This window comes from Vitis riparia, chromosome 14 (genome assembly GCF_004353265.1).
Source record: "Vitis riparia cultivar Riparia Gloire de Montpellier isolate 1030 chromosome 14, EGFV_Vit.rip_1.0, whole genome shotgun sequence".
Lineage (NCBI taxonomy): Eukaryota > Viridiplantae > Streptophyta > Magnoliopsida > Vitales > Vitaceae > Vitis > Vitis riparia.
The window spans coordinates 8510385-8527169 of NC_048444.1; the positions used below are offsets into that span (position 1 = coordinate 8510385).

The 16785-nt window shown below is 30.5% G+C and overlaps 2 long non-coding RNA genes across 2 annotated transcripts; both read left to right on the plus strand.

The window, feature by feature from the left end:
• Positions 1-10473: 10473 nt before the first annotated feature.
• Positions 10474-11366, plus strand: LOC117930684. Its single transcript, XR_004653926.1, has 2 exons — positions 10474-10581; positions 11003-11366. It is a non-coding gene; the product is annotated as an uncharacterized LOC117930684 (long non-coding RNA).
• A 4092-nt stretch (positions 11367-15458) lies between these two features.
• LOC117930906 lies at positions 15459-16245 on the plus strand. Its single transcript, XR_004653954.1, has 2 exons — positions 15459-15569; positions 15772-16245. It is a non-coding gene; the product is annotated as an uncharacterized LOC117930906 (long non-coding RNA).
• Positions 16246-16785: the final 540 nt, after the last annotated feature.

Here is a 16785-nt window from a genome sequence, read left to right on the forward strand (position 1 = left end):
CGAGTTCCAATAGTATGAAGCATAATAAAAGTTTTGAAAAATGAAAATGGAGCAATTCATAGCATGAGAGATGAGAAATGAAGGTTCTAGAAAGAGTTGGAGAGTAAGCAAATAGAAGAAAGAAAGTTAAAGGATATAGCTTGAACTTCAAACATTCTAATTGGAACTCAAAATCTAGCAACATATACTATAACTTTGAGGTGAAATATGGAGTATTATTTTAGGCCATTTTTAGGCATGCTATATATCATTTGAAGGCTCAAGAAGTCAGGAGTCCAACACTTCAAATGATGGGCAAATCAAAGCTAAAACAAGGAAAATATGGGTGATTGAAGAGAATTACACAAAGAGAAACCAAAGAAGTGTCAATTTCACGTGATCATACAAATTTTCACATGAACGTGCGAAATAAGCCAAAGAACTAACTTTTGCAACAACTCAAAAACCTATGTAAATCACTTTTGCATAAACATGCAAATTTTCGCATGAATGTGTGGAATGCACCAGAGAGCATGTTGACATAACAATGGGAATAAATTTGACATGACCATGTGAAATGGAACATCCTCATGCAAAATTAATAACTCTTCATTAAAGGCTCCCATGATTCAAATTTTACAATTTTGATTGAGAGACCTTGATTCAGAAAGAAGATTTTATATGGTCTCTAAGATCTTATTATGTGTCAACTTAACTTTTGGCTTATAAATAGGACAATAAATTTCTTTTTTAAGGGTTCTTGGATTTTCATGGGAGAGAAGACTATATTGAAGATTCTTGGTTTGTTTTCTCTATTTTATTAATTTAATCAATTGTTTCTATTTTTTTATTTAATAATTATTCTTTATTTTTCTTTTATGGATTGTGTGAATTAAATCATGACCACTATGAGAAGCTAAAAAACTATCTTGGGTTGTGAAACATGAAAACCTAAGGTTAGAACCAAGGGAAAAACAATGGATAAAATTGAACTAAAAATGAAATAAATGAAAGGATAAGGCATAATAAATAAAAATATAGACATCCTCTAATGTTAGTTTGAATTAGGGGATGGTACAATAGTTCATTCATTGATACTAGGGATTCTTGGTAATTTTTTATCCTACTTATCTGAGGTTTTGCTATAGTTATCTACCCTAAGACAAATTTATATAGAGTGATGAAGGCCTAAATCCTAAACCTAAACCCAAATTTCATATCTATTAATCTATTTGGTATTTCAATCATTGAATCAAATATTAAAAGTTAGGATACAGATGCAAGCTTGAATTATGGAACTCGGGTTCATCTTATTTTACTTCACATTTTAAATACCCTAAGAACATCTAAAGTTGATACCTTTGTTTTGCTTGAGGCCTTATACTTAAAGTTAGATTGTAGAACTTTCAATCTTAAATCATTTGAATTAGAAATCAATAATGCTTTTGTAATTTAATTAGGTTTGCTTTAGTAAATTCAATTTATTCAAATCACTTTTACACATTGTCAATTCAAAAAAGTAGGCAAAAAGAAATCATTTATACCTAGTTTGACAACTTCAAAAGGCTAGTCCTTGAGGATGATACCCGAAGTATTAAAAAATTCGTAATCTCTTTCTTTGGTTTTTATTAGACAGAGTTGCTATATAAAAATGTTTCATATTTTGGACAACAAAAAATAATGGTCATTTATTAATCATGGTATGAAAGAAAATGATAAACACAAAAAACTAATTTAAACATTAGAACCTCCCACATTAAATTGCATTATGCTTTGAGGTTGAAAACTCGAAAATGATAACATAGAAATCCAAAAGCTATAAATGACAAATTGAAACAACCAAATAGACCACTCTAATCTAATAGCTGGAACACAAAGGATTCAAGTAAGAGCTTTAGTTCCTTATATTAAATGTTGAGATCCTTTTGGGCAAATGCACCCCACGATCTCACTTCAAAAAACCTAAAAACCTGCCAAAACTTTGGAGCAATCACACTTTTTAAACTTCTTAGCATTAAGCACAATGGTGCAAATGCATATTCCTCCCAAATTCCACCAGCACTGCCAATATCCACAATCAACAAAGCATTTCTTGTGAAATTCAATATCTAAGTACCCTAGTTGTGATCAACCATCAATCAGGCTCTATTGAAAATCACAATTCTAAACTCCAAATATTCATCTCAATTTATTGTTAATATATTTTGAAATGAATTCAAACAATCTCAACCTTTTATTGATAAAAAATGGTAACTAAAAGGGAAAAAAATTAGTAAAAGTAACTCCATAAGTTTTTGTTAGAAGTCACAAAACAAAATTTCTCTTATAAAAGTAGCAAAGAGCAATCTTAAAACATCAAATTTAGTATAATTTTTTTAAAAAAAAAAAACACGATTTCAAACACAAATCAATAAAAAAAAGATTCAATTCACAAGGAAGAAAAAAATAGAGAAAATAGTAAAAGAAGAAATATTAAGAGGAGAAGGCAAATCTAATTGAAAATGCACTAGGAGGTTATCAGAATCCTAGTTTTAGAGAACAATGATGAATCCCAAATCTAACAATATAAAATAAACATCCAAAACCCTAGAAATTAGAAACCTGAAAGTTTTTTTCTATACCTTGTGTTGTGGAATGTTTGATGGAATTGGAAACAAAAATTAGATTGGTAAAGGATTGACAGAATCACTTGGTGTTGTGGAAAGGGTCGATGAATAGAGACTCTAGCTTTGGAGATTGAAAATAAAGGCATCAAGCTTGATTAATAGAATCAAGGGCTAAAATAATAATTTAAATTTATTTTATATTATTTCCTATGTTCAATGAATTAGAATACCACTTATGAGAGATGAATTGAAATTTCACCTATAAGTAAGATTTCATTTCTATTGGAATAATTTTTTATTCCATTCCTAGATTCATATAAGTTATCCAAACATGAGAATGAAAGAGAAAATAAATGAAATATTCATTCCCACCTATCAAACATAACCTAAAGTAGTTTTTTTTTCCTACATGCAGACCTACAAGTCTAGGTTGCACACTTACACAACTATTATGCAACTTATGACCCTTTTATTTTTGTTTTTTTTTTTTTTACACCACTTATCTTTATATAAGTGATTATCCCTTCTTACAAAAGGTTGCAATCCTCTTAATAATCAAAGATAACTAAACTAAATTTAGAAAACCATTCAAAAGAAAATTATGAGGTGAACAGTTGCTCGAGATATGCATGTTACCACATACTCTAGGTAGTATTTTACTTTTTTAGTCTTTCGTTGTTTTTCATCAAATCTATTAGAACACCAAGTACTTGAAATAAAGAAAATATAAATAAAAGGAAACTAGATAACAACAAAAATTGGTTTGGATTTTCTATAATGGAAATTGAGTGGTTTGGATTTTTTATAATGGAATTGGTTGGCTTGGATTTTTATAATATAAATGGTGCAAGTTGGTATGAGGATTCTTGTATAGGTGAGATGATGCATTTTTATATGTTTATTTATAAGCTCGAGGGGAAAATAATGGGTTTAATAAAAACCACTAGTTGATTAGACCATGAGCAGGTTGTATTACCAATGAACCTCTTGAACCATCTACTGCTATAATTGCAATATGGTTTTTGATCTCTTAATGAAAACGCATGGACATATAGGGTTATTCATATACCCTTCTTCTAGAAGATATTTGATAAAATGATTATGCCACATACGTCTGGATTGCTTTAATCCATTTAAGGATTGTTGTAGTTTGATTGAATACATGTTTTGAGGTCTTAAATAATTTGCTTCAAGCATTTTAAATTCTTTAGAAAGTTCACATATTTGAGATTTTAAATTATTTGCTTTAGACATTCAAATTAATCCTTCTGTTATTTATACATATATTAATGTTTATGGATCAATATAAATAAGTTGTAGCTTTATTTAGAAAGTATGTATTAAGTCCTTCTAGGACTACTACATAATTGAGTTATTACAAGAGCTAACATATGGTTTCTTCAAAAAAACTCCATGTTGTAAGTAATGTTTAATGTTTCATGATCTCATTTTTCATAGCACTTTAATATAAATACTCATTTTATTAAATAAGATTTAAACTTTAGGTCTTTTTTTTAATGTCTTTAGGTGTTAGACTTTTGGTCCTAATATTTCTCGTTTTGTTAACGAGTTTAGATTTGTTTAGATTGTTTATTTCCACTTTGACTAATGGTTTTGTACCTTTTTTTTTTTTTTTTTTTTTTTTCAGTTGGGATGCTCATCATTGTTAATGATGTTAAGTCACTTTAGAAAGAAGACATTATTTTGATTCCATTTTATATGGCATATGGAGATCTCACTATTTTTAGGTGTACCTATGTCTCTTCAAGGGTTATTTCATTTTTAAGAACCATATTTCTTTTCAAGGGATGTTGTATAATTTGTTGGTTTTTTTATGGCTATTTATTTATACTTTTTTAAGGACTATTTATTTATAATTTTAGATTGATTAGTCATTTTATTACCCTTCTTATGATTACAATCTCTTTAGTAAGACTAATTGTAGTCTCTTCAAGAGTAACCAATATTTCAATGTGTTTTTCCTTATGTCAGTCTCTTCAAGAGAATTACTACCCTTTGAACAAATAGATCTATCATGTTTCAAGCATATTTTAAATTTATATTACTATAATTTTTGTTCATTTGTCCTTTTGGATATGTGACTCTATTACTATCCTTGTGTCAATGACCTCAGAATTGATTTGCAATACTTTGAAAATCAATAATTCTTTAAACTTCTAGTTCATATTTATTTATACGAGGATCAAGATGAAACAAAGTCTATGCATTCAGAATAATTTTATTATTTTCACATCATTCTTTTGGAACTACGTCCCCCTAATGACAAGAAAATTGTCTAATCAAAATACCACTTGGTATAATATATGTTACCATAGATGGACAAGTACTAGAAAAGTGAATTTTTGGATTTTTTTTTTTTTTTTTTTTTTTTGTTAAGTCCATGTGAGGACAATAAATGCTAACCTTGGGGGATCAAGTTGGCCATATGAAAACATGTATTACTTTATTTCAAAGAACTTTTAGTTCATCATAATTAGAATATGATATCTGCTACAAGTGAAATCTTTTGTTTATTCTTCAAGAATCTTGAGCATTATTCTCAAAGAATTGTGTTCTATCTAATAATAAAATAGTAACTTTTTAAGACCTTTTAATCAAGTTTTCAAGCCTTAATATCGTATTGACATTAGCTTCAGGCTAATGTTGCATAGTTTAAGGAAATAAGAAGAACAAATGAAGATAAAATTTAATGTTTGTAAAACGAAAAAACATATGAAGATGAAATAATATCAAGACATAACAATCAATCATAAAGAACACATCCATCTCCAATTAAATAATCAATCTTGTCGTTAAGATCTTAAAAAAAAAATCAAAGACATTCAAGTGGGTTATGTTATGAAATCCATTATTATTAACAAAGTTCTCTCAACTTTTTTTCCTTTTTTCCTTTTTCCTTTTCTGAGGCTTGGTAAAAGATAATTAAATGTTTTGGTGTACGGCAGGTACATGACCAATGCTCTTTCATGTCACATCTGTGGCATTCATTCTCATGAGTTTGTGTCTTATTTATCTTTCTCATTTTCTAATGATTTTGCTTGAGTATTGTTCCACTTCTAATGGTAAGTGGTATTTCTACTATTATGACTACCATGATGTTTGGAATTGTGACTTCCATTACCACGATCGCATCTATGTCCTTGACCATGTCCACGTCTAAAATCATGGGATGAGATGGCATTCGCTTTAAGGAATGGCATAGAACCAATTGGATGAGATTGATGGTTTTTCAAATAATAGCTCGTTGTTTTTTTCAACAATTAGAAGTCATGAAATTAATTCTGAATATTTACTAAATATGTGCTCTTGATATTTTTGTTGCAAGAGTACGTTCAAGGCATGAAAAATAGTAAATGTCTTTTCTAGCATGTCTTCTTCAATAACCTTTTCTCCACTTAGTTTTAATTAAGAGTAGATTTTGAATAATGTGAAATTGTATTCACATTGGAAGTGTTTTTCTTTTTTTGTGAAAAATATTAGTATGTATGTATATAGGGTACGTTACATGTAAAAACTTCAAATACACAATCATGCATGAGCCGCTGTTTTTCCCCTTTGTCATATATGTAAGTTATACAGAGGAATAAAAATTGTAAAAGAAAATTCCTTTCATTTCCATCTTATCTAATATAAAGGAAGTTATATGAATTTATATAACTTATTGTGGACCCCGCATTTCGGCTCAATGGGTTTCCCACGCGATGGCGAGCTCGATTTTTATTTTATTGGAAAATTTGATTTTATATTGGTTAAGAAAATGACTTGAAGTCGCCACTTATTTTTGTTTTATTTTTAAAAGGGTAAACAAAATAAAAAAGAAAAACCCTAAGTGTGACTCCTTATTTGGAAAACGTGGTCTACGAAAAATCGGATCGGGTTCGGGGGTCAAGTTACTTATCGGGAAGGTACGGTAGAGACCGTAGCACTCTTCTAAATCCCTAAAGTCGGGTCTCTACTAATAAAATGAAGCAATCATGACAATTGATGAGGGAATCAATGGATACTCAGAATGATCATGCGCATGTGAGAATCTAAACATGCATACAAAAAATGACCCGAGCGGATGTAGATGCGTACCTGGGTAGCGATCCATAATGCGCTATCAAGAAGTGAGGTTAGTGCACGATTAAATAATAATTTCAAGCATGTCATAGGGCAAAATAGAAACAATCATGCATGGCAACTAAATCAATCAATCAATCAATCAATTATAAAGTCACATATGTCGGGCTCCCACCAAAGCCCGTTTATTTTTGCATGAATTAATTTCATAAACTCCATTATTCTGAATTACAAGATTTGATTCTTTGCTTATTTCAAAACAATTTTAAAACAGAGGAGGTGTGAAAATGGCTTACCAGAAAGAAAATGGCAACCAATTTTTATTGGAAATGGGACACTTGGGTGATCTTAAAAATTCTAAGGATGAAAGATAGGATGCTTTGAAATGGTTTTAAAAAAAAAGAAGTTATAAAACGAGGATCCGGACATGTCTGACGGGGGAAGTTGAATCACCCCCCTCTCCCATCCGACATCAGGCGTCGGATGTGAAATATCCAGAGAAGGTGGAACGTCGGCCGGACAGAATTCCGGATGTGAGACATCCGAAGAATGTGGGATTTCGGCCGGACAGAGTTCCGAAGGTGAGACATCCGGAGAAGGGAATGGCGGTCAGGGCAGGATTCCGGATGTGAGACATCCGGAGAAGGTGGAATGGCGGTGGGACAGGATTCCGGATGCGAGACATCTAGAGAAGGGAATGACGGTCGGGCCAGGATTTCGGATGTGAGACATCCGAAGAAGGTAGAATGGCGGCCAGACAGGATTCCGGATGTGAGACATCCGGAGAAGGTGGAATGGTAAATAAATAAATAAAAGAAAAGAAATGCTGGCGCGACCCCACGAATCAAAAGCGTGTGATGAATCTTCTCTCAAAATTTGGCGGAATAGAGAGAATAAGTATACTCCAGGCATCGAGGATAACCCGTAAACAATCAAGAAACAGAGAAGAGCAGTTTAAAATAGTCGGTGTAAACAAGTTAAAAGCCAAGTTAGAAATCAAGCACAACATGGAGGCAAACGAACTCAGATTCCATAAGAACATAATAAAATCTCCAATGCTCGCATCCAAGCACTAAAATAGAATCTTATCGATATCCAAAAACAAAATAGAGAAGATAATGAACAGGGTCCATACCTGAAAAGCTTCCTCGCAGATGGAAGCTCACCTGACTTCGAGCCCTGTTTTTATGACCCCTCCTGGAAGATGCCCAGATCAGGACCTCTTTTCCCAAGGCTACTCTTCGAACTCTCCTCTCCTCCTCTCGTTCCCCCTCTCCCTATCGTTTCCCCTTTCTTTTTTTTTTCTGCCCCTTTTTCCTCCACTTTTTTTTTTTTTTTTTCTTTCTGTCCTCCTTCTGGTGTCCTCCTTTTTTTTTTTTGGTGTCTTCTTCTTCCCTGTTGTTCACTGGTTAGCAAGCATGGCTCCCCCAACCACTCTCTCTGCTGCTGCACGCCTGCTGCACGCCTGCTGCAACCGGCATAAAGCCCCCAGCTTCCTGGCTGCACGTCCCATTTGGCCGGGATTCATGGTCAGAAATGGGGGGTCTCCCTCACAGAAAGTTCCTCCACGTGTCAAAGTCTTACTGCAGCTTCAAAAAGCGAGGTTGATTCCTTATGGCCACTAAGGATGTGACATGTGGCTAAAAATGTGATCTGCAAAAACAAATAGAGAAAAAGTGACTCATGCCTAAATGGGGGTCTACACTTATATACATTCAATTTTATTTTATTTTATTTTTTAAAAAAAATATCTATTCAATTAGTAGAGATGAGCAATGGGAAAAAGTTCGAAGATGATTTATCATCACTATTCTATTCCAAGTTAAAAAGATAAATAATGAAAACAAATATTATTACCATAATTTCTTATTAATTAATATACAATGTTATTTTTAATATATATATATATATATATATATATATATATATAGGGTTATTTGACTTTGAAATAATCCTCAATTTGTAAGTCTAACCTTTCACATTCTTTTAGCCTAAAAAATACAAATTTTTAATAAAAAAAAAAAAAACATCTTAATATTTTTCTTTTAAAAACAATGAGGTTGCAACTTGGGTGGATTGATGACTAATCCAATCGCAACTTAAATTAAGAAACAGTAAATCTAAGTTCAACTTAACCTTTAACATGAAATACTTAACCTAAACTTTACCTAATATCATTTCTCCAAGTTTAGGTTGGTTAGGTTGATTGAGTTGCATAATTTAAAATCTATCTATAATGTTTCTTAAATATATTTATATTAAAATTTTTTAAAATAAATAGAACAAATTTTCAAGATAATAACCAAAAAAAAGTAAAAATAAATTTATATATCTTTCTAAAAAAAAGTATACAATATAAAATAATTTGATATTTTTTCTTAAAAAAAAAAAAAAGAATATTATTATATAGGATAATATACATAATAAATATTATAAAAACATAGGTTTGGATTGTTCGAACATTAATCTGAGTCCAACCCATAAATAGAACTTGAGTTGGAAAAAACCTAATTCAAACCCAATCCGAGTATTTTAAATGATTGTTCAACTCCATTCAAACATCGGGTTGATACCTAAATTAAACCACAAAAATATAACCTTCTTTTTAAAAAATTACAAATAAATAATCAAAACATTGAAGGACATTTATAACAAAAACAAATTACTTTTCAAGTTTAAACAAAGGAGAGTGAGATTTACAAATTTAGATTATTTCATATATTTTAGTCAAATAATATGTTATGCCTTTTCATATATTTTCATGACCATATATATAATAGATATGAACACATTAGAATTGGAGGCAGTTCTAAGATTAATCCAACAACAAAACTTCATGTCATCCAGCTCCTTTTGATCCGCAAAAGTAATGTGTTTATCTGCCGCTCCAATAATTAGCATTATGGCAGTTCTAATATTAACTAGCTAGATTGTTTTTTTAAAAATAGTTCTTAAATCAAAAAGTATTTTTGAAGAAAAATCAGGTATTTAAAATTTAGAAAACACTTTTAAATAGTTGAAAAATCATATTTAATAGTGTTTTGAAAAACAATTCTATATCAAAAAGTATTTTTCAAGAAAAATTAGGTATTTGAAATTTAGAAAATACTTTTAAATAGTTGAAAAATCATTAATAGTGTTTTTTATAGCAATATTTGATAAGCGGTTTTTTTCAAAAATATTTAAGAGTTCGTTTGATAGTGATTATAGGAAATACTTTTAGTCTTTCTAACATTTAAAAAAAAAATTATCTTTCAAATATTAGAAATGCTAAAAACGCTTTATAAAATCACTATCAAACTCTTAAACACTTAAATTAAAAATACTTTAAAAGAAAATTTGATAAACGCACTTTCAATTCACCAATATTTTTAATATAAAAACCATTTTTGAAAATGGAAATCAAAAAGTTTTAAAAAAATGAAAAATTGCTTGTATTCTTTTCCTCCAGAGAATTCTGGCCTCAGCCAGTGTCAATTCATGAATATTACCATGATAATGAGAGAAAATTCTATCGTGGAGTAAAATAATTGAGTGGAGTGAGAAAGTTGGGTACATGTGATAGCAGTGAATCCATGTGCATGAGAAAAGTTGGTTTCGGATCAAAAGATGTGCAAGAGAGGTACCATATGTTTTGTGATAATTGAGGCAGTGGGGTGGTGGGGACTCATCCTTGCTTTCCCTTTTTTGCGGGACACTTTACCCTTCACACTTTCCCATTAATTGAAGTTACCACCTCTTTTTCCCGATCCACATATATGAATGCCATTATAAATCAGGGTAGTGGGGGAGAAAGTTTATCAGACCCTACTCCAATCTCCCATCACCATGAAGGCTTTCCTTGTATTCTTTCACTTCATTTCAGTCCTTCTCTTTGCCTCTTGCGTTAGTGCTCGAGAGTTGGTTCAAAATGGTAATTTCTTTTTCTACATCCATTTTATATTAATGTAACTAGTTAGCTGTACATATGATCGTTACTTACACTGCCTTGAATAAAATGTCCTGCTAACATAATCAAGGTTTTTCATAGTTTGAAAACGAGAGAGAGATAAAAATTGGAAGTGTTTTTCTTTGTTTTGGAAAATATTAGTATGTATGTATATAGGGGACGTTGCATGTAAAAAACTTCAAATGCACAATCATGCATGAGCTCCTGTTTTTCCTCTTTGTCATATATAAGTTATATAGGGAAATAAAAATTGGATAAGAAAAATCCTTTCACTTCCATCTTATCTAATATAAAGGAAGTTGTTTTTTGTTTTTTTTTTTTGCTGTTAGTATAAATATTGTCTCGGTCTTGTTTGTGTTGATGATATCTTACATGGGTCTTGCAGAAATGATGAGTACTGATCATAAGGTGGGCATTACAGCCCGCGAGAGCTGTGGAATTTATCGTCGAAATTGCGGACCCAAGCCAAAGAAGTGTTCTGGGAAGAATAAAAAATGTGCGCCACCAGGCCCTTGAAAATGAGAAGATAATGCTTAGTATCAAGGAGCTGGCCGCTATGGATCAACAACAAACATATATAGATAGATGGATAGATGGTATGAAGAGGAGTCGCTAGGGGTTGAAGAATAATATTACTTGGCGCATGTACTGAGATATGTATGGGTTCATTTGGAGTTTGTGGTTTCGAGTGTTGGACTATGTGCATTAGGAGTTTGCTTAGTTAATAATAGAGCTGATTTAGGTCAGTCCCCATGGGTGCGTATGTGGTGTTTCTTCTTTTGTTCTTTTCTCTTTGTTTTATTTTGATTCTTCTACTCCATTCAACATTTTCAACATTTCATATTTACCATAGATCTTGATTTTCATTGTTGGGCTAAGAGTACAAGAATCAAAATAAAATTTAAGTAAAATTCTCAATAGATCTAGTATGTGAACAAACATGGCTAATATGTTCAAGTAAGTATGAAAAAAATCAACTTACCTTTTCTTCACCTTTTGCATTGCACATGTCACATGGACTCCGAATGTTCTTCATCATGAACACATTGTTTCATCTTTTCAGATTTCCCTAAAATTGAGTAGTCTTGTATAGGTTAAACATGCACATAATAGATTCAAAAGAATGAGATAACTAGTAGTAAATGGACATATACCTATTGTGGTACAATGATTATTACTAATCTTCAAAATAGAAGTACTTCCATGTTTTTTGAAGTCTTCATAGGAATTTCTGGTAAGAAAACTCTACTTCCAGCGAATTGAACAACCAAAATTTAACAATCAATCAAATTGTTTTAATAATCATAGAAAAACAATCTTGTACCATTACATGATTCGATCTTAGAGTCAATATTCTATATCAGCATAACGGATGATCCTTTCTTTCAGTATCAATCTATGTGGTGGTAACCCTCTAAGTGAGATTGAATCAAGAAATACTTGTTGATACAAATTCCTTGTCTCATCCTTAAACGAGTCAAATGATGAGTAAAACTTGTACAATTCTTCACCAAGGAACATATGTATGATGCTTTTATTAAGCCAATCGATGGATATCTTCATGTGGAGGAGTTATTAAAGCCTTTTCATCACTTATATGATGGTCTATTTGTGGAAACACCTCTCTAATAATTTGTTAATGAATAACTCATTTTGATGTGTTATAAATGTTCATTATCGTGTCATCCCGTTATGTAGGTTGAGATCCAATACCAACTCAAAACAGAAGATCCATGAATGGTTAATTATTTATGGATCTCCTATTTCTTTTCAATCTTAGAACTTGAACATTAATTTGTTGACAATGGTGATTTAACCACACATGCATCAATTAGTTTAGACTTTATACCTTTTTTCACAACATGAAGGATTTAGCAAAAATCTCCTTCTAATATCATTACCTTTTCACTAAATGATTCATCAATACCTATTAAGAGTCCATTTGATAGTGATTTTAAGAAGTATTTTTAAATTTTTTAACACCTAAATTCTTTAATCATTTAAGTGTTAGATAGACTAAAAACGTTTCTTAGAATCACTACCAAACGTAATTTAAGCCTTTTAAAGTTTGATCAATGGTTTTAAAAGCATGTCGATGTACTATCGTGACTTCATCTCAAAAAATAGCGACGGGTGTATATCTTAGTAGATCAAACTAAGTTTGACTGTTTATTAATTTAAGAAATGAATGAAGCATTTAGCTTTATTAAGACCTTAAGTCAAGAATGGGTAGTTCCTCCTTTTGACAAACACATGGCTGTTATCCCAAGTGTTGCAGTTGCTAATAGAATATGACCTACAATATAATATCACTTGATTTATGATGAAATGATTGTGTTTCACAATAGAAACATATGGTAGGTTAGGGTAGAATATAGCTTGCAATCCTTAAGCTCTCATGAAAATCCCTAGCATTATTGTTGAGTTCTCATACGTGTAATTTTTAATGAAAAATAGTCACAATGTTCATATGATATTTAAATTTTGTTATTATCATAATAATTGACATTAACAGCAAAGAAAGGCTTGATTTTCATGCACATGGACAAAGATGTACCCCAGATGAAATCCCTCTGGTGAACTAATTAAAGCCTGTTTGATAAAGTCAATCTAAGCAAACAAGATATTTCAATGCAAATTTCTCAACTTACCTAACTTCACAATACTTTAATTTCATCACTCTTCTTTCCCCACACAAAGTGTAATTTTCTTTCCTTCCCTCCCTTCAACAGCACCCTCTCGGCTGGCCACAACTTCGTCATGATTTAAGATTCCGTTTTTACATAGTTTTTCAAAAACACTTTGATGGTGTTTGTTTTTTTGACTTTTTACTGAAAACCATTTAGTTTTAGAATTTAGGTTATTTGTTTTTTTACTTTTTCATGACTTATTATAAACTTTTTACTAAATAGAAAAAGCCAAAATATGTGGCTTTTTCTAAATAGAAAAAATAACACAATAGTTTTTTTTACTTTTTAATACTTAATAGAAATAAAATACTATAAAAACAAACAACCTAATATTTAATACTATTAAGTATTAAAGTTCTATTTAGAATTAAGTTAAAAAACAAACACCACCTTTGTGTTTTTTTTAAAAAAAAAAAGTTCATTTGATAAAATTTAAAAAAAATTTAAAAATCACATATTAAAAAATTATTTACAATGTTTTTTGAAGAAATATTTAATAAATAATTATTTTTAAAAAATATTTTCAAAAAAAATACTTTAATTAAAAAACGTACTCAAAATCTTTGGATGAAGTAAAATATGAACAGGAGGTGAGTCACGTGAAACATGGTGAATATGGAATTGGAGTCTGATGTTATCCTTGTCATCTCTCTTTCTCTCATTGCAACTTTTGCAAGTCTTAGCTTTTATGTGTGAAAGATTATTTATTCTAATCCCTTTGCTTTTCAGTGGGGCTCATGACCACTCTAGAATCGAGGGCATCTAGCTTTCTTTTTTATGGCATTATATAAAGTATAGAAATTAGGATACGAGTCAGCCAAATGTTTGAGCAGACGTCATGAGCCAACATCAGCAGGTGACGACCTCTGGATAGGAACGGGTTTGGTTTTCCAAAGTAAGATGCCTTCTGTTTTACTTTAAGAAAAAGGGTGTCGTTTTATTTTACTTTATTTTATTAGGGTTAGGGATTATTTGGAGTGTTGTGATAATTGAGATAGTGAGTATCCTTGGGATTTTTGATAATTATACAGTGAAATTTTTTAAAAATCAAATTTATATTAAAAGTGTATTTTAAATAAACTTTTTTCATAATTTTCATATCAATTACACAGTGAAAAAAAATTGAATTTATAGTAAAAATGCGTTTAATAATGATTTTAGAAAATGTTTCTAACTTTTTTTTAATACTTAAAAGATGAAAAATTTTAAGTGTGATAAAAATTAGAAACACTTTTTAGAATCATTACCAAACGCACTATAAAGATATCTTATTAAGAGACACTTTTTATAATTTCATAAAATTAAATTTATATTAAAGATGAAGAGACGTCTTCAACAATTCTTGTATCAATCATCTATTGAAATAATTGAATTTATACTAAAAATGTCTTTTCAAAATATATCTTCCACAATTTCATAAAATTAAATTTATATTAAAAGGTTTTCCTTCACGAGACACTTTTAGTATAAATTTAATTTTTTCGATAAGTGACTAATATAAAAATTATGAAAAATGTTTATTCAAAAGACACATTTAGTATAAATTCAATTTTGTAGAATTGTACAGACGCTTTCAATGTAAATTTTTTTTTTTTTTCACTATATGACTAATATAAAAATTGTAGAAAATGTCTCTTCAAGAAACACATTTACTATAAATTTGATTTTATGGGTTTTGTGGAAAGAATATTTCTTTAGTATAAATTCAATTTATTTTAACGTGTATGACTAATAAAAAATTTATGGAAAAGTGTTTTTGAAGAAACACTTTTAATATAAATTCAATTTTATAGAATCATAGGAGAGACACTTTTAATGTAAATTCAATTTTTTTTTAACATGTATCGTTGATATGAAAAACATGGAAGGTATCTTTTCAAAAAACACTTTTCAAAATGGTAAAAAGTATTTATCAATTGTTTTATAATGATTGTATTTTTAAAATAAAATAAAAATTCAAACTACCATTTTTTAAGAATTATTTTTTAAAATAGTCGTACAAGTTTAAAAAGCCTGTCAACCTTGCTCCCCTTTTTTGGTGGGACACCCAGCCCTACATGCTTTCCAATTAATTAAAATGACCATATCTTTTTCCCAATCCACGCATATGAATGCCATTATAAATAAGGGCAGTGGGGGAGAAAGTTTAGCATAGTCTACTCCAATCTCCCACCACCATGAAGGCTTTCCTTGTATGCTTTCTCTTGGTTTCAGTCCTTCTCTTTCCCTCTTGCGTTAGTGCTCGAGAGCTGATTCAAAATGGTAATTTCTTTTTCTACATGCATTTAATATTCGTATAACTAAGTAATTAACTATACATACGATAACTTTCTCTTAATGATACTTCAAATAGATATGGTTGGAGGCTAGTACATAATTTTCCAATTTAATACAGTCATGCATGAGCTGCTGTACGTTTTTGCCTCTTTGTGATATATGATGATATTTGACATGGATGTTGCAGAAGAAATGAGTAGCGACAAGATGGGCGTTATAACAGGAAATTTACCTGATCCACCGTCTAAAAAAAAGTGCAATCCGTTACGATCACATGGGTGTGAAAAAAAGGGAAGTCCACACAGCCCACGCAACCCACCAGGCCCTTGAAACTGAGAAGAAGCTCAACGGGCATTCTATATAATGCTTAGTGTGTAATGAAGGAAGTTGATTTGGAGTTTGTGGTTTCTTGGGGTTGAAGAATAATATATATAGCTTGGCGCATGTGACATACGTATGGGTTGATTTGGAGTTTGTGGTTTCGAGTGTTGGATATATAATCCAGAAGTACTATGTGTATTGGGAGTTTGCTTAATTAATAATAGAGCTGACTTAGGTCAGTCTCCATGAGAAAGTATGTTGTGTTTCTTCTTTGCTGATGATTTATTCCCAATTGGGGAACTACTCCATCATCAACTGATAATGCTTCTAGTGAACCATATCTTCATCGTCTTTTCTTTGCTTCCCTCTTGTAGGAGGATTAATTGGCCCCTTTCTACTCATAATCAAACGTGGGTGGGAACTGAGGCTAGTATTTGAGGGGTGTGCTGCATATAAATAAAAGTGTATATATATACAACATGATCGCCAATTAATTTACATAAGGCCTTTCTTATTGTATGAATTTCTTAGAAAAGTGAAAAGTATTTTCAAAAAGTTGAAAATGAGTAAGAAAATAAAACCATAAACAAGACATTGTAGAACCCATAAATATATATAAAAGGAACCTCGATATATATATATATATATGAAATATCATAAACATATTAAAACATTTTATTCAAGCATTTTAAAATAAAAAGTATAGTGAAAATATTATATATATAATAATAATAATAATAAAGTTATATATATAATTATTATAACATAATATCACATTGTAAAGAAAGAGTAACATTATATTCTTAAGAGTCTTGTCCATGTGAGATTATGCATTTTTTATGAGCTTCTTTATAGGTTTGAGGAAAAACAATGTGTTTAA